At 40.4% G+C, this 19112-nt stretch overlaps 1 long non-coding RNA gene across 2 annotated transcripts in view; it reads right to left on the reverse strand.

Moving 5' to 3' along the window:
* Positions 1 to 2428: 2428 nt before the first annotated feature.
* LOC125630202 (uncharacterized) overlaps positions 2429 to 19112 on the reverse strand; it is a 77636-nt gene continuing 60952 nt past the window's right edge. For both annotated transcript variants that reach the window (XR_012666778.1, XR_007354587.2), the window contains exons 4-5: positions 4082 to 4250; positions 2429 to 3033 (exon numbers count right to left, since the gene is read on the reverse strand). This is a non-coding gene — a long non-coding RNA (uncharacterized LOC125630202). The remainder of the gene's footprint in view (positions 3034 to 4081; positions 4251 to 19112) is intronic.

A 19112-nucleotide genomic window follows, 5' to 3' on the forward strand; every position in this document is an offset into this window, starting at 1 on the left:
TGCTGACCCTGGATCCTGGTGCCAATTTGTGCTGGCTGTACCCCAGATACGACTTGAGGAAACCTTTGGTTTGCTCTAAATTATGCTGACTGCCCACAGCTTCCAAGGGGATATTCCAGCAATGGTGAACCGCTGAAGCATAGCAATGTATGCCTATCCACACCCTCTGCACCACAGCTACAAAAGGGGAGATGTAGGAACTACTATGGCTGCTCAGTGTCACTCAGGGACTCCCTAATTTTGGGGAATTCTGGAAGGGGTTGATTAAAGGCATTTTTAATGGCTGCTTTGCACAGCCAAAGCAGGCTAAAGGGTCCATAGACAGATTCTCTTGATAAGGTTTTTTCTGTTTTGCTTGAAACACATGAAAAAATTGCCCACACAGGAGTGAGCCTGCAGACAGTGCAAAGGACACGGGAATATCTACTACCCACCGTGCGCCATGTTGTTATCAATACAGTGTGCTGCACTCCACCAAAAGAGTTATTTCAATTGCACTGCACTGGTATATCAGTGTAACTTCTGTTCATGGACAAGGCCTGAGGCTCTGAATAACAGAGCTGATGCCTAGAAAGAGAACTATACACTTAAAGAACAGAAATGACTTTGTTCTGGCAGCTGTTAAAATCTGCTCCCAATCATTAAGATCCAATAAAATTGTTAATCCTTTTTTGATTTTTCTTTTTTCTCACCGTATCAGCTTTTGGCTTCTCTGTTGTGCTTCTCCATTTATTCTGTATTTTAAAACCCATATTAAATATTTGGGATAAAATGAGAGGAAATCAGCTCCACTATTGCTGGGAAAATCTGGTGCAGCCGGGACTCACTCAACAAAGGGATATTCTGGACCACTGCCCAGTTCTTCTCCCCTTCCAATCTTCTTTCTGTTTCTTTACATTTCCCAAGCAGGCAGTTAGTACTCAACTCTACCCCTGTCCATCTTTGTCCTACATTTTGGCTTCAAGTCTTTCCAGACATTGCTGCACACTGCTAGTCTTCATCTCTGTGTTGGGAAGACTTCCTGATGATTGCTGGACCTTTTTTTGGTACCAAAGCAAGTGTGAAGATGCGACCTAATGCCTTTAAGATGTAACCCGCCCACCCTGCTCCTTGGAGAAGCTGTCTTTCTTGGAGCATTTAGTGAAGTCATCTGGGGTGAGTTATGAAGTATCTGCTGCATCAAATGAGAAGGCTTCACTCACAGTTTAAAGAAATCACTGTTATTTTTCTTACAGTTTGGCATTCTGAATATTGGATCACAGATTTATGGTTATGAGAGAAGAGGCTAATTTGAAAAAGGGAGAAGAGAATAAAATAAAATAATAATAATAAAAAGCAAGAGATGGTAGAATCCTGCCCATTTCCCCACTAGTTAGGCTCTGTCCCCTCAAGCTGTTTCTTTGCTAGGCTTGTGCATTTCAGACTTATAATACAACACATTACCTAGAAGAAAAGCAGTTTCTTCATATAACTCCCCTGAAACAGGAATTTCACTTTTGGGAGAGTGAAGTACACTTACTGTAAAAGGAAACATCTGAAATTATGTGAATGATGATGCAGAAGGGAGTGTGAAAGGCCAACGAGAGCGGGCACTGGCTTAAGTGACCACTTTATAACTATTTACTCTTTAAAAATAAAAATAATGAAAAGAATAGAGAGGGAGGGAAGGAACAATCCAGCCATCAAGCTGAAGAGGCCACGGGTCTTCAGAATATGGCTTGCGTACAGAACAGTGGACCAACTGACTGCTCTCTGAGCATGAGACTGTGGAGTAGGCAATCCAACCAACACCCTCCATCTTCCTCTCCTCAAGAGAGCACCGCAACTCTGGTAGAGGAAAGTTGGACCTGTTAGGGGTCAGGGGTTGAGTGGGAACAGATAAGCACCCAGACCTGATCTGAATCTGCACCTGCAGCTAGTTAATGAATCTCATCTCTTTACACTTTCTGCAGAAAAAGTACACATCATATTCAGGGGACTATTTCTCTTCTTTCAATAGTGGTGAATGAATATCACTGTGATAAGAGCTGTGCTAAATAATGGTATAAGCTCTGACTACAGTGGTACCAGTAATGGGTTCTGCCTATCGGGGCACTGCTACCTCAGTAGCCATGTGGAGACCGAGGCAGCCTAGTCTGAAACCATTTGAGACACTAAAATGGCACCCCCGTGCAATATGGAGATCTGCTCCAAGGCAGGACTCTGGGGGTTGGTGAGAAATGAGGCTTGGGCAGAGCCAAAAGATCCACCGCTATATTCATCCTGTGTACTGTCACCCTCAGCACAGAGGGAGCACTGAGGCTGAGGGGGCCACTTCAGCTCCACGGCTGCATTCATGGCTGCAGCGGGCAGCAGCGCCTGGTATATTAAGACCTTAAAGCACACATCTCACATGCGTATTAAAAAATATAACATGACTCCAAAAAACATGGATAAACAACATTGTTTCTGCTAGTTATAAATGAAGAACCTGATTCACAGACATGGAGCCAAGCCTAACATTAATTAGCACATCATATGATAAATTAACAGTCACAAAAAAGCAATACATTGTGAAATATTTAACTGCATGTTAGGAACACTAATGAAAGGAATTACATTGCCACAAATATACTATTAAATCAGTTATGGGAACTGGTGGTATAAACCAAGACATAGCAACTGTTGATGAGCAGATGGTACAGAAAATTTCCATAGTAGAACAGGAAAAGTAGATTATACATTGAGAATGTAAACATAACATACCCATAAATATGTTGTACATACACACATAGTAACTCACACAATTACTTTCAGTAATCTTGTGTCAATTTATATATGGTACAATTAGAATTACATTACTTACACTGGGTATATAAGCAAGGGATGAGTATTGAGACATCTCTAATACTTCCAGCTGGCAAGAAGAGCCAATATTCATTTGAAATCTAGTTGTAACAATAGGGTGGAGGCCACTTTCATTAAGTCTGATCTCCCCATCATGAGACACATTGGGACTCCTTGTTTAAACTACCAGACTTTAGACACTGTGGACTGTAAAAGAAAATGCAATCATTGTTTTTAAGAGCTTATCAATTTACTCTCTAACCAGCTAAAGAGGAGAGCTAGGTAAAGAACTCCATTGCTGCCTTGTAGAAAATATTCTCTGCTCCTTTTTCATGCAGCACAGGTTCATTTAAATCTAGCCACACAATCTGTCTGAATGACCTCTTGCAACGGTGCATATCACAGGCTTACTATATGGGGGGGGATATTTCCCTTTTGCTTTCAAATTTACTGCCCTTTAATTTAGACAAGCATCCCTATGTACTTGTATTATGCAGCAGGGTGAAAAGAACAGATTGATCTGTTTATACTATACCCATCAAAATCAATCAAGTCCTCACTAAATCTTCTCCTTTCCAGGGTAAATAATTCTGGGGGTTTTTTAAAACATTTTCTCATTAAACCCAAGTCCCATCGTACCTCTAACTTTGCTACCCTTTTCTATACTTTTTCAGTCTCATATGCACTGTTTCTTTCTTGAGACAAGTAACAAAATTAGACCCAGCATTTTAGATTACATTATTAATAAATACAGACACTGTACATAAGGCACACCGTTGCTATAGGGTACATCATTTCAATATTTTCTCGTATCAGACTTTGCTCAGATGACACAAAAAGGTATTGGGATACCACTGCACAGGAACCTGAAGAGAAAATACTTGCAACTTTAAGGAAAGTCAACCAGTACATCAGCAGCAGCCTGGACAATACTGCCTCCCATAAACACTAATCAGTCTATGGTCCTCCCAGAACTCTGTGTGGGTTACACAAATCCCAGAGGCCACTGGATAAACATGCAAATAAGACTTACACTGAAGATACTTATGCTGCAGATCTTCCACAGCATTATACAAAAATACTTATTCTGCCAGGTCTGCTACATAATTTATACATTTACAGTCTTTCCAGAGGGGAACTATCTCTGCATAAGATGAATGAGTTAGGCACTTTTAGAAGGAAAGGGAAATAGGAACATCATCTGAATGACCTCTTTTACCTATTCTTGGAACTGCTTTTGCCCATCACTTCTCACCTGTGCTTCCTGGCTAGATAATGTTGTTTATATCTTGTAGGTGTGGAATGACTGCTTCTGTCTGCTGATTCTCCTGAGATTCCAATGACCTTCCAGGATCATCCTGATCATCCTTTGCATCCAAAAGATGGTCTCTGTCAGCAGAAACTTTCATCTGATGTAGAAGGTCCTGCACAACAAAACAATGGGTAATTGACTATGTTTCACTGACAGGTTTCATTCATATACATTGTCAAGGTTCCTTCCCCACTCTGAACTCTAGGGTACAGATGTAGGGACCTGCATGAAAGACCCCCTAAGCTTATTCTTACCAGCATAGGTTAAAAACTTCCTTAAGGTACAAACTTTGCCTTGTCCTTGAACCCTATGCTGCCACCACCAAGCGTGTTAAACAAAGAACAGGGAAAGAGCCCACTTGGAGATGTCTTCCCCCCAAAATATCCCCCCAAGCCCTACACCCCCTTTCCTGGGAAAGGCTTGATAAAAATCCTCACCAATTTGCATAGGTGAACACAGACCCAAACTCTTAGATCTTAAGAACAATGAAAAAGCAATCAGGTTCTTAAAAGAAGAATTTTAATTAAAGAAAAAGTAAAAGAATCACCTCTGTAAAATCAGGATGGTAAATACCTTACAGGGTAATCAGATTCAAAACATAGAGAATCCCTCTAGGCAAAACCTTAAATTACAAAAAGACACAAAAGCAGGAATATACATTCCATTCAGCACAACCTATTTTACCAGACATTTAACAAAAGGAAATCTAATGCATTTCTAGCTAGATTACTTACTAACTTAACAGAAGTTCTGAGGAGTTATGAAGAGCATTCCTGATCTGTTCCTGGCAAAAGCATCACACAGACAGGCAGACCCTTTGTTTCCCCCCCCCCCACCTCCAGCTTTGAAGTATCTTGTCTCCTCATTGGTCAAGCACGGTTAGCTTCTTAACCCTTTACAGGTGAAAGGCCAGGAGGGATTTTATAGTTCTGTATACAGAAAGGTGATTACCCTTCCCTTTATATTTATGACATACATAATATGAAGAAGGAACTGTTTGCACTGTATTTGCAAATACCATTAGACATTCAGTTTCCCCTAAAACAGAGTAAGGATATGTCCACAACTCAACTCAGGGGACCTGGAATTCAGATACTTTGCAGTTTATTAAAGACCATGGTTTCTTTAATAGGGATGTGTTCTAATCTTTGGGTAGTGGGTCAACCATGGATCAATAACCAACGGACAATTAATATGAATCCCAGACATCAATTATGGTAGAAAGAGCAGGTGAAAGATCAAGGCCACGATTTGAGAGGATGGTAGGTAGCAGCTTGTGCAGTGGGAGGGAGCTGGGCCAAAGAACTTGAGAAAGATGAGTCAATGAGTCAAAGAGTATTGAGATCTAGACAAGAGAAACATCTAGGTTATTACATGCACTGGCATGAAGAGTGGTGTGAAGTGCAGAAGATGGATCAGTTAGATTTTTCTTCTTCTGATTTTGATGTTGTTCAGCATGTAGTCAAATTTCTATTTTCAATATATGGTTTAGTCTTTACGTTTAAAAAGACTGGATGGTAAGTCAGATGGTGCTCTGTACTCAGACTGGAGCTAATTGCACAAGAAGAGCTGTCATTGATTGAAATTGCCTTTTGGCAGGGCAGGGACGTATGTTTAAGGGGAAAGAGGGAGCAGTCATCGGGGAAGTATGTGCAGAGAAAGAGGAGGAACTGGCAGCAACTGACAAAGCTGCATGTGCTGGGGAGCAAGGGAGAGACACAAAGAACATATATGGATGTGAGAAGAGATTAAATGAACAGCAAAAATACATGGATTTTTCCCATTAAAGACTTTTTACAATAAACGTAATAATTTCGTAACCATACCTTTCCATATAAGCAATGGATGTTGCGCAACTGTGATGGGAGAGAAGATAACTCGTGAATGGGATGGGAAGAGAGCTGGTCCTTGCATAGGAAAAGAAAGGTCCACAAGGCACTTTCACTGGTAAAATGTGAATCATGCTACTAAAAAAGTTGCAGATCCCTGCTCTGAGGCATAGCAGAGTCCTAGATATTCACAGGATTTTACTCTCTTCATAGACATGACCAAAAAGAAAGGCAACAAAGGAGCCAGCAATAGCATATCCAACTGAAGCAGGAGCAGCAGAGAGAATTTTAGCGATCAGAGTCATAGATAGCAGTAGGATAACTACTTAGGGCCAAATTCATTTCTTTTTTAATTCCATTGACTTCAGCTGAGTTACAGCAGGGATGAATTTGGTCTCTACAGTCTCTCTTGTGGGGCAAGGCCAGTATTCAGAGGGCATATTCTGGCCTTACTGTGGCAAAGGAATTTACTAGGAAGAAAGAGGACTGATTTCTCTTGAGAATGTTTATTTGCATCTTGCTTTGAAAATAACTTACCTTGTGATCACAAATGCAATCAATAGCAAGATGCATCCTGACTGAAGCCGTCCCTCCATATTATTCAATGCACACATCTTACACTTCAAAAGAAGTTGTTGATTTAATGTGGAACCGATGACCTTTATTCTATCATTTCCTAACTTTAGAATGCTTGATTATGCAACTTTAATAATCTTCTTTTAACATAGTATTTATGCATATGATATATATGAAATTCCTATTACAGTCTTTGAGAATCTGCGAAACAAAATGGTTTTAAATGGCTGACATGTTTAACTATTGTGCATCCACAATCGACTTACGTCCATCCATTCTCTCACGCTCTCATCCGACACACCCTACTAGCCACAATATCTGGAATCAACAAACTACATCTCAAGCAGACAGACCTTAAGTATTGGGCAATGATGGGATGGACCAGCACCACATTTTGGGACTCTGGCTATGTTAAGAAACCTATGTTGTCAACTCAACTCAGAACTGAAGTACCCAAGTAACTAAAAACTGAAGTACACAAGGATTTGGGTTTGTACCTAGGGGTAGAAATGACCTTAGGGTGGACATGCAAGGAGAGAAAGTCAGCAGGCAAATGTTAGTTTTTCAGTAAAAAGACTATTACAAAACATAATAGGGTTAAAAACAAAACATGTAAATTAATATCAGTCATCCATATAGATAGTCAATGACTTAAAATACTCAAAATAACATACAAAATGAGAAAGTAAACAAGTGCTAATGTTCATTTGAAGACAAAAGTCATAATAAATACACTTTTAAAAGAGAAAACTAAGTAAACATAACAGACACAAAGCTATAACGTAGATTACGACTTTGATTAATAAACTTAAAATACAGCACATCTGCAGCATTGGGGCCATTCATTGCCCTGATCACTTTGGCCTCAAACCTGAAATCAGATCCACACAGGCAAACTCTATTGCAGGACTAGGCCCTTGCATTTATGTTCAATCCGTTTCACTCAGCCTCTCCTCCTATTTTTTGGAGCAGGGATTGTCTTCCTACTTTATTTTTTTTACAGCTCCTAGCATAATGTGTCCGTGATCCTGAGAAGGACCTTTCAGTGCTACTACAATATATCTAGCGCAGAGATCAGCAACCTTTGGCACGTGGCCCATCAGGGAAATCCGCTGGCGGGCCAGGAAGGTTTGTTTACCTGCAGCGTCCGCAGGTTCAGCTGATCGCAGCTCCCACTGGCCGTGGTTCACCGTTCCGGGCCAATGGGGGCTGCGGGAAGCAGTAGCCAGCATATCTCTCAGCCCGTGCCACTTTCTGCAGTCCCCATTGGCCTGGAATGGCAAACTGTGTCTAGTGGGAGTGGCGATCGGCTGAACCTGCAGATGCCGCAGCTAAACAAACCGTCCCAGCCTGCCAGCGGATTTCTCTGATGGGCTGTGTGCCAAAGGTTGCTGATCCCTGATCTAGAGAGATAAATAAATACAATTAAAGCCTACTATTAAGACTTTAATATGTGAAATTCTAATGGTATAATTTCATTGTCATATAATCATAGAATATTAGGACTGGAAGGGACCTCAAGAGGTCATCTAGTCCAGTCCCTTGCACTCAAGGCAGGGCTAAGTATTATCTAGACCATTCCTGACAGGTGTTTGTCTAACCTGCTCTTCAAAATCTCCAATGATGGAGATTCCACAACCTCCCTAGGCAATTTATTCCAGTGCTTAACTATCCTGACAGTTAGGAAGTTTTTCCTAATGTCCAACCTAAACAACTCTTGCTGCAATTTAAACCCATTACTTCTTGTCCTATCCTCAAAGGTTAAAAAGAACATTTTTTCTCCCTCCTGTTTGTAACAACCTTTTATGTACTTGAAAACTGTTATCATGTCCCGCCTCAGACTTCTCTTCTCCAGGCTAAGCAAACCCTTTTTTTTTTTCACGTTTTTGTCTTCTAGGTGTTTGCCAATTGATTGCTTAATTATTTGCTCTATGATCTTTCCTGGTACTGAAGTTAAGATGTCTGGTCTATAATTTCACAGGTTATTCTTATTCCTCTTTCTATAGATTGGAACTATATTTGCCCTTTTCTAGTCCTCTGGAATCTCTCCCGTCTTCCATTACTTTTAGAAGATAATCGCTAATTGCTCAGATATCTCCTCAGTCAGCTCCTTGAGTAATCTAGGATGTATTTCATCAGGCCCAGGTGACTTGAAGCTATCAAACTTGTCTAAGTAATTTTTAACTTGTTCTTTCCCTATTTTAGCCTTCTGATCCTACCTCATTTTCACGGGTATTCATTAAGTTAGAGGTCCAATTGTTACTAAAGTTTTTGGTGAAAACTGAAACAAAAAAGTCAGTTAGCACTTCTGCCATTTCCACATTTTCTGTTATTGTTTTTATCGCTAATCTTTCTAGTCTGACTGATTATGCCATTAAAATACCATTACTATGCTTGATAAAAAAACAAAACAAAACAAAAAAACAACTAAATCCTAGAAAAAAACCCATCACTGTGTCATTGCAGTGGCAGAAAGATTCTAGCATACATGTAATGGGATCTTGAATATGCATAAAAGACCTCCTGATGATGTATTATAATGCGAGATTACAATGGCTAAACAAATTCAATGGAAATTTGTGAAGACTACATTTTGTCACTGAAATTAAACAAGACTGCTGAACAGAATTTCTGCTACTGTTAACCTATTTTCTCTTCATTTTGCTATCATATAGTTTTTTTGTTCACTGAGGTAACTTCATAAAATACACTTCTCATGTTTGTGAGGGTCCCAAGTGAGCCAGCAATCACATTTTCTACACTTAAATACAGCATTAACAATCAATAGAGAACAGTGAGCATAAGCAACAGAAAAGGACCTGAACTGACTGGTCAATTTCAGTTCAGAAAGATTCAAAATAGAAGGCTCAACATTTTCTTAAGAACAAAATATCAGCAGAATATCAGAGGAATTTGCAGCACTCACAATGCAACATAATACTGGGAAGGTTATTTACCCAATATAAATTTAATATGGAAATAAATATTTGGTTCACCCATGCCAAGTATTTCTGGTGTGTAGGTCAATGAGAACCTGTTACATTGTTTTGGGGAAGAATTCCAGTGAAAATGTACAGCAGGTGGCCTAGTCCTTCCCTCCGCCCCTAAGATGTGACATATAGACACTCCTGTTTATATCAGAAAGAGGTTAGTTGTTGATGGTAGTTTCCTTAGGACCCTGATTGGCCCATAGGCCACCCAGGGTATGTCTACAAGGCAGCTGGGAGTGAGTCCTCCAGCCTGGATAGACAGACTCATACTAGCTTCTCTGTAGCTAGCATGCTAAAAATAGCATTATAGTCTTTATGGCTCCATCAGACACTTGGGCTAGCCACTTGAGCTCAGGTCCAGGGAGCTGGATGGGCTTAAGACAGCAAGATGCCTCCATTGTGGCAATGTGTCCACACTGCTTTTTTTAAGCACACTTGCTCAAGAGGAACTAGCATGTGTCTATTTTCCCTGGGCTGGGAGGTTCACTCCCAGCTGCAGTTTAGGCATAACCCAAGTTTCTTTAGGTTCCTTCTTTCACACTCTATCACCATTTCAAACTATCCATGTCCCATTGTCATAGAATATGGTACAATGCAAGATGCCACATGCCATGGCATGTATAATAATCTGGTCAGAAACAACACATCATAGCTGTATTTAATAATCATGCACCGTTTCAATATAAGGGCCCAATCCTCCAGGGTGCAAAGCACTCACAATCATGACTCACTGAAGACAGTGAAGAAGGCACTCAGCTCTTCACAGGAGGATTGAGCTTGAAGTTATTGACTCTTGTAACTACGTGTGAGGTTCCAGACTGTGACCCACTTCCAATTTTGAAGACAAAGTACTAGCAACAACTTTTATTTAAATAAAATAAAAGTTATTTGTTGAAGGAATGAACATGTCTTAACTCAAAAATCCCATATGGGACTGGGACACTGATGCCAACTCTGATCAAATCTGTAGATTTAGCTGAAAACTGATAAAACTTCACAGGCCAATTCACTTGTGTATTATCAGATCAAAAGAGACTATGTGAATGTGTTTGGTGTTTAAAGTTCATATAATGAATGAGATTTTTTTTCACTTATCTGTATTTTGTTAGTATAGTGCATTGTATATGACCCCAATAGCTAAGTAATCATCCAAAGAAGCCTAGTGTAAAGCAAATGAAGGACTCTTATTGGAAAGGTAATGCATCTTGGAGACTTCAAGTGAGTGGACACTGTGTAGTACATTCAGAGTTCAAAGTCTCTAAAAGTATCCCTCTCTCTTGACCATCAGAGAAGAAACCACTTGATAGCTGTCCTGTCAGATTGTTCTAAGAGAATGAATATAAATATGGATACCAAAGAAAACCCTTCATCTCCAGACGGTCTGGATTCTAACAGAGCAGAATAACTGAATGAGAAGATGGAGATCCCCAGAGTTATTCTGTGTAGCCCTGAAAGACTTTTTGGAAACTGGCAGATTACATCATCTCTGCTACCATTTGGAACTATCCGCCATGCCTCACCTGTACATATATTTTGCCTGCTTTAACTTCTCAAGAACTCATTTCTTTTTGTTAGCTCTTAAACTATTAGTTAGTTTACTACAGAATTGGCTACCAGCATTGTCTTTGGTGTGAGATCTAGGATGCAACTTGACCTGGGTGAGTGACTCGTCTTGAGACTGAGCGTAACCTGGAATTTTTGTGATTTTTGGTGTAAGTGACTATTTACCACATAGGCAGGCCTGCCTGGGTGGCAAGATAGACAGCCGTGTCTAAAGGGGACTGTCTGTGAATCCATTATAAGAATATTGCAGTACTTTGGGAGTTCACATTTGGTACCAGGTTGGTGAAATCTAATCACAGAACATACCACCAGTTTGGGGTGTCCTCCCTGCTTTTGACAGTCTGCTCAGAGGTAGGCACTCATAGTCATGAGTCACTCCAGACAGCGTGACAGGGACATTAGTAAAGAAGTGCCACCATATATCGGCTTCTTTCTCTCACTATGAACATGCAGATCCTTTCAGCTACAGATGCATCAACCTTTGTGCAGTAACCATGGCTTAAATTCTCAAAGGTAGGCACCTATCTCCCATTCAAATGAATGACAGTGAGGCACCTTGACACTGTAGTGGGGCAGTTACCCCGCTCCTGAGAGAAAAGGCTAGGCTGATTGGGGAAGCAGCCACAGCTGGGGCCATGCCCCAATCAGTCCACCGCAGGCCCTATAAAAGGGCTGTGAGCCAGGCGCTGGGAGAGAAGGACCTGGCTTGAGAGAGAAGGGTACTTGGGACAGAGCGGTGCTGGGGAAAGGGGGGGGCGGGGAGGAGGAGGAGGAGCTGGGGAGCTCCAGCCTGCCAACTCCCCACGCTGCAGGCCTTGATCGAGGCCTATGCAAGTACGGGGACAGGGTTAGGCAGAGCAGCTGGTCCAAACCCCCTTGCCAATGATGAGTGGTTTACAGACTGCAGTCTGCCAAGTGAGCGGCGGTAGATGCTGACTGGCAGTAGCCACTGAGGCAAGGTGGGGATAGAGGGTTGGGGGTTCCCCTGGGAGGGGAGACCCAGATTGTGGGTTACTGCTGGGGGCAGAACCCTGAGAAAAAGGGGCAGCGGGATCCGGGAGGGACACGGGGCGTGAGGCAGGCGAGACACCAGTCAGCAGAGGGAGCTCCAAGCTGGAAAGAGGTAATTCCCAAGACGAGCAGCAGGAGGCGCTGCACCGGTGAGTCGTTGCTTCGCTACAGATACCATGGAGGATCTGAGCCCAAAAGCATAGTATTACATGTACAATTACCAGTTTTGCTCGATAGCATCTGATTCCCATTAGTCAGTAGCTGAGAGTGTACATCCATTTTACAGACACCCACTAAGCTTGCCATTATGGCATCCAGAAATATAATTTGCTAAAGGACATCCAGATTCTTTACAAATAAATGGGAGCTTCTTTTGTGTTTTATTTTTATCCAGCTGCAGCGCCTTCCGTAGGAAAAAACATCAAAGATCCTTTACTAGTCTGCTGTTATGTTTAGAGTAATTCCCAGAACTCTGAGTGATATTTTTGTATCTGCATCCAAACCTCTTTGAATTATTCTCAGGAGAAATTGCTTTAAACTATCTGATCACTAATCTTGGTTCCAACTACCATAGTTCCTATTAATGATAACAGATGATCTATCTGTGATTGTACATATGCCAATCTTACTTCTTCCACACTTACATGGGAGTAGTTCTCACTGGGATTTAAAGGAGTTACACACCCAACTGAGGGCAGAATAGAGGCCTTAGATGCAACATAAACCTGTTCAGTGACACTAAACGAACCCTAGCTTTCCAATGTGTATACAGATTAAAGTTCTGAGGTGCAATCCTTGCTCTACTGAATTCAAAGGCAAAACTCCCATTGATATCAGTGGGGACACGATTTCACCTTTATTTGGTTCATATAGAAGCAAAATACCAATGCTGAAAGAACCTCTTTATGTTTGTTTACATCTGCAGTCATTTGTCTAAGGATTCTTTCACTAATAATTGTACATTCTTTCTAGAGTTGGCATTGTTTAGTATATACATACTGTATACATTCCATCAATAGCAGCTTATATGAGGTTTTCTAAGCCACCCAACAGACTATGTTAATATTAAATATAAAACAATCCTTAATTCTGGAAATAGTTTACCTAAAGTATATACTGTGTTGATACTACCACCTAGATACCATTATTAGTCTTTCGTTTGTGTGAATAGGTTGGAACATCCAAAAGGTATCAAAATTCAGACTACAAATGCAGTTACTTTGGATGACATGCTAGCAGAACTAAACCTGATTTTGACATCTGCTTTCACAATGACCTAGTATTTTTTCCTCTTGCCATTGTACTGATCTAACTTTCTAAACAGCAACTTTCTCCTGAGTGCATCCCAGACATGCCATCTGGTATGCGTCATACACTCATTTAAAAGTGACATTTACAGAAAGACACTACAGAAATTAAGAGAAGAACTTCTGATCATATTTTTTGGGACGGGACATGTCAAAATGCTGCTCTGTAACCATAATAATCCAGCAGTGTAGTTTTTTGCAGGTTACTAATCAGTAATTCAGACTGGAAGAATTTCAAAAAATCTCTTTGAGATCACAGATTTAAGATTTCAGCCTCAAGAAGACATTATATTCAGTTAACTTATTCCAAGCTCTGGAACGGACATGGAAAAGCATTTCCACTGCAGCAGATTCAGAGTATACTTTGTAGACAAGAAACTACATCCACCCATTTTTGGCTCAGCTGAAGTTGCCAGACAATTATCTCAAACCAAGATTAAATAAAAGAAGCAGGATCCAGCATTTAGGGCGACAAATAACTATCATATGATTGATTAGCCAGGACAACTGGCATGAAGTCTCCCTTCTTCTAAGCTCTGGAAAATTGAAAATTTTCATAGTTTGTACTATTTGTTCATATAATTAGATATTCATTTTTTTAGAAATAAACACAGTGGGTTTGAAATATATTCGTAGAAAATTAATAAGGGTATATAAAGTGGAGAGTTCTGTATATAATTTATAATTATAGCTTAATGTCAAATACCTACTTGGGATGCTGTGTACCAATAGTAGATAAGTTTTTGTTTGGTTCAATTATCTTTATGTTAAATATCAGTGGTTTTAACATTTCCCTCACTGTTCACTAGAGAATAAGGGGACTAAATGGGTGCTAGCTTTACTTCAAGAGGTATTGAGGCAAGGTGTGGACATGCCCTACAATCTAAAGGGAATTCTTCCCAGGAATGTGCTCAGTTTTTTTTGTACTGTTCTTGTGGAATTTTGGACAACATGCTCTGCTTAGCTGGCTTTAAGTGTTAAAGAATCACGCCTCTGGTAAACAAAACAAATACAAAAAAAGATTCCAAGGCCAGAAGGGACCACTGTGATCATGTAGTCTAACCTCCTTTATAACACAGGCCATAGAACTTCCCCAAAATAATTCCTAGAGCATAGCTTTTAGAAAAACATCTACAGTTGATTTTAAAATTGTCAGTACTGAAAAATTCACCACAATCCTTGGTTAATTGGCCCAATGGTTAATTACTAGGGCTGTCAAGAGATTTAAAAAAATAATTGCGATTAATCACTCCATTAAACAATAATAGAATGCCATTTATTTAAATATTTTTGCATGTTTTCTACATTTTCAAATATATTGGTTTCACTTACAACACAGACTACAAAGTATACAATGCTCACTTTATATTTTTGATTACAAATATTTGCACTGTAAAAAACAAGAAATAGTATTTTTCAATTCAGCTAATACAAGTACTGTAGTGCAAACTCTTTATCGTGAAAGTTGAACTTACAAATATAGAATTATGTACAAAAAACCTGCATTCAAAAATAAAATATAAAGCTTTAGAGCCTACAAGTCCACTCAGTCCTATTTCTTGTTCAGCCAATCGCTCAGACAAACAAGTTTGTTTACATTTGCAGGCGATAATGCTGCCCACTTCTTGTTTACAATGTCACCTGAAAATGAGAACAGGCATTCCCGTGGCACTTAGCGACTGGCTGAACAAGAAGTAGGACTGAGTGGACTTGTAGGTTCTAAATTTTTACATTGTTTGATTTTTGAATGTAGTCATATAACAAAAAATATTCTATATTTGTAAGATGCACTTTCACAATAAAGATTGCACTACAGTACTTGTATGAGGTGAATTGAAATACTATTTTATCATTTTACAGTGCAAATAATAATATAAAGTGAGCACTGTACACTTTGTGTTCTGTGTTGTAATTGAAATCCATATATTTGAAAATGTAGAAAAATATCCAAAATATTTAATAAATTTCAGTTGGTATTCTATTGTTTAACAGTGCGATTAAAACCGTGATTAATCACAATTAATTTTTGTAATCATGATTAAGTTTTAAGTCAATTGCGTAGTTAACTGTGGATAATCAACAGCTCTACTAATTACCCTCACTGTTAAAAATATACACTTTATTTCCATTCTGAATTGGCCTAGCTTCAACTTCCAGCCATAAGACTGACTTAGAAATCATGAGTTAAAAAAAAAATTTAAAAAGTGAGGGTTCTTTTTCTTTGCATTCTGGTTTCTGAGCCTTCATAATAAAGTAATGTTTTCAAAATTTTCTCCACAACCAGGAGGGCTAGAAACTTACTTAAGAAAAAAAGAAAAGAAACAAAGCTGAGATTCTCACATAAGCAATTAACTCCTGGAACTGGAGCTATTATATCAAATGTCACAAGACCCAGGGTAAGATCGAGAAAGCTGACAATGCTATCTGGGTAATGGACAAGTTGTAACCTATGTCTGAGAGGCATGTTGATCAGGATGCTGATGCTGACTGTACTGAGCAGCTCCTACAGCAGTTTCTAAGGCTATATCTAGACTGCACACCTCACAACGGCACCTTACAACGGCACAGACACGCCCCTGCAGCCGTGCCATTGTAAGCGGTGCAGTGTAGCCACTTTTCCGGCGACAAAAGAAAACTACCCCCCAAAGGGGGGGGGGGGTAGCTTCATTGCCGGGAGCAGGTCTCTTGCTGATTAAGCGCTGTCTGAAACAGTGCTATTTGTCATTAAAACTTCTGCCGTTCAGGGGTGTTTTTTTTTTCACACCCCTGAGCGATAAAAGTCATAACGACGAAAGTGCAGTGTAGACAAAGCCTCAGTGGTACGAGGAGAGAAAAGTGCCTAGGAACAGACAAGGAAGAAGGCTGGGCTAGCTTCCCAGATGCCCTCCTATTGTCCCCACCTCTCTCTCAGGGCAAAGTAAAGTGAGGGCTATAAACAGTCCTAAGGACTCCTTCCCATTTCAGAGCAGGGCAAAGGAAACACAGCCAGGCTATAAACAAGTGAAGTCTTGGAGTTCCTTCTTGTTTCCAGAACAAACAAAGCAAGTCTTGTGAGCAAGCTGTTAGCAAAGACAGTCCTTGGAGTTCCTTTTCTCCCCTCCAAACAAGCAAGGCTGGAAAGCAGGCTGCTTCAAAAACAGTCTCTGGTGTTTTCACTGATATTCAGATTAAAGCCTTTCCAGACAAGCTGTAAATCAAGCATTATTACTTGTTATAGTTAGTAGTGTTTTCCTCTTTAGGAACACAGCCACACAAGACTGCTTTCCTATTCTCAGTAGCCGCCAACAAAGTAGCTTCCCTTCCCAGGCCACTGTTAACCTTTGCCTTCCCACTCTGAACCCCCCCTAGCACTCGCTCACCCATCCACAATCTAGACAGTCCCTGTCCCCTGTCAGGTCATACACCCCATCACGAAGACCATATCAGGGTGCATGAGAGTGGGAATGTTTGATAAACTGAATACAAATCTTGATTCTAAGTATAACTCAAAAGGAAATCAATGACTACTTTTAGGTTTACTAATACAGTCTCCCGAAAACATTCAACACATCGCCAAATGAGTGGTCCCTTCATGGCCCTATGCACCATGCAGAATATGTACATGTTCCCCTGGAGTTTCAGTGTTGCAATAAACCAGTTAGGTCCGGAGGGCTCACCAATCAGAAAAATCAAAGGGTTAATTAAATCCTCTGCCTTCAACTTCCACCCTCCCCTCCAAAAAAAATTATATTTTTAATCTTGGATATCTCCTGTTCCATCAATCAGACAACAGAATGTATTAGTAGAATGGTTTGAGCATCGTTTTTCTCTCAGAATCCAACCTACCTTTATAGTTTCCCCAGTAAAACCTCACAAAGAACAAACGAAGAGACCCCTGCAAGAGCAAAAATAACGAAGACAGAAACCCAGCACCAGAGTGGGGGCTATCCACTTTATTGCACTGAATGCAGCATGTATGATTACATGCCTTGTGGGCAGGTGGTATGTGTGTGCATTTGCTGCAATCTTCCAGTTCCACTGCAGGGCCAGTTGGACAGGCAGAACTGTGGAGCCTCAATGCATGGATGTGTAAGGCCCCACAGGTCTAGAACCCAGGCCGGCATCACTGGCAGGCAGTTGGCATTTCTATTCTGCCTCCCAGTGGCAGCTGTAACCAGTGTGGATCTCCTGTAGCTACCACGACCATTCCTGCTCCTTGCTGCTGAACTTCTGGCTTCGACTAGGCTTGATTTGGACTTCGCCTCCTGACTCGGATCCTGAAACTTGACTCAGACTCTAACCCTTTGTTTTGACCCTGGCCTGGAACCTGACTACGCATTTCTCTGCTACTCCCCCACCTCAGGTTTGCTCCTGCTGTGATCTTTGATCCCGAATGCCTTTGTTGGGATCCTGACAGATTGAAACGGTGTTCAGAGGAGGGATTGAGGTTTATTAGGAACTGGAAGTCTTTTGGGGAAAGGAGTGGCCTATACTGGAAGGATGGGCTCCTCCTAAATCAAAATGGAACTAGACTACTGGCACTTAAAATTAAAGCATTTTTAAACTAAGTGCTGGGGGAAAGCTGACAGATGCAGAGGAGCACATTGTTCGGACCGACACATCCTTTAAGGGAATATTGATTAAAAAGGATACTCTATATCCAGATAAAAAGGAAAGTTGATAAAGTACAGGCAGGAACTGAAGAGAAACAGTCAAGTGAAAAAGAATCCCATTCAATCATATGATAGCAGACAATGAAATATTGACAAATTTTATAAGTGCTTGTATACAAATACAAAAAGTCTAAATAATTAGCGGGATGAACTTGAGTATCTAGTATTAAACAAGGATATTGATATAATAGTCATCACAGAAACTTGGCGGAATGGGACATGATACTACAGGGTACAAAATATATGGGAATGACAGTAGGTGGTGCTGATTGGGGAGTGGTACTATATGTGAAAGAAAGCATAGAGTCAAGTATAGAAAGAAAAGAAAGCATAGAGTCAAAATCTTAAATGAATCAAAGAATACCTAGAATCTCTATAGATGGAAATTCCATGCTTGATTAATAAGTATATGGAAGTAGGAATATACTACCGACCACCTGACCAGGATGGTGATTGTGAAATGCTCAGGCAGATTAGAGAGGCTATAAAAACAGAAAAGCCAATAATAATGGGGGATTTCAACTATCCCCAAGATTGCCTGGGAACATGTCACCTCAGGACAGGATGCAGAGATAAAATTTCTAGACACCATGAATGACTACTTCTTGAAACAGCTAGTTCTGGAACCCACAAGAAGAGAGGCAATTTCTTGGTTTAGTCCTCAGTGGAGCACAAAATCTGGTCCAAGATGTGAATATAGCTGAACCATTCAGTAATAGCAACCATAATGTAATTAAATTTAACAACCTTGTAGGAGGGAAAAATACCAAATAATCCCACCACAGTAGCATTTAACTTCAAAAAGGGGAACTACTCACAAATGAGGAGGCTAGTGAAACAGAACTTAAAAGGAACAGTCAGTAGTGAAATGCCTGGAAGCTGCATGGAAACTATAAAAACATCATAGTAGAGGCTCAAACGACAGGTATATCCCATTTAAAAATAAAGGTAAGAGGACCAAAAAATGCCACCATGGTTACACAGCGTAAAAGAGGCAGAAAAAGGCATCTTTTAAAAATTGGAAGTCAAATCCTACTGAAGAAAAT

Source organism: Caretta caretta, chromosome 1, assembly GCF_965140235.1.
Source record: "Caretta caretta isolate rCarCar2 chromosome 1, rCarCar1.hap1, whole genome shotgun sequence".
Lineage (NCBI taxonomy): Eukaryota > Metazoa > Chordata > Testudines > Cheloniidae > Caretta > Caretta caretta.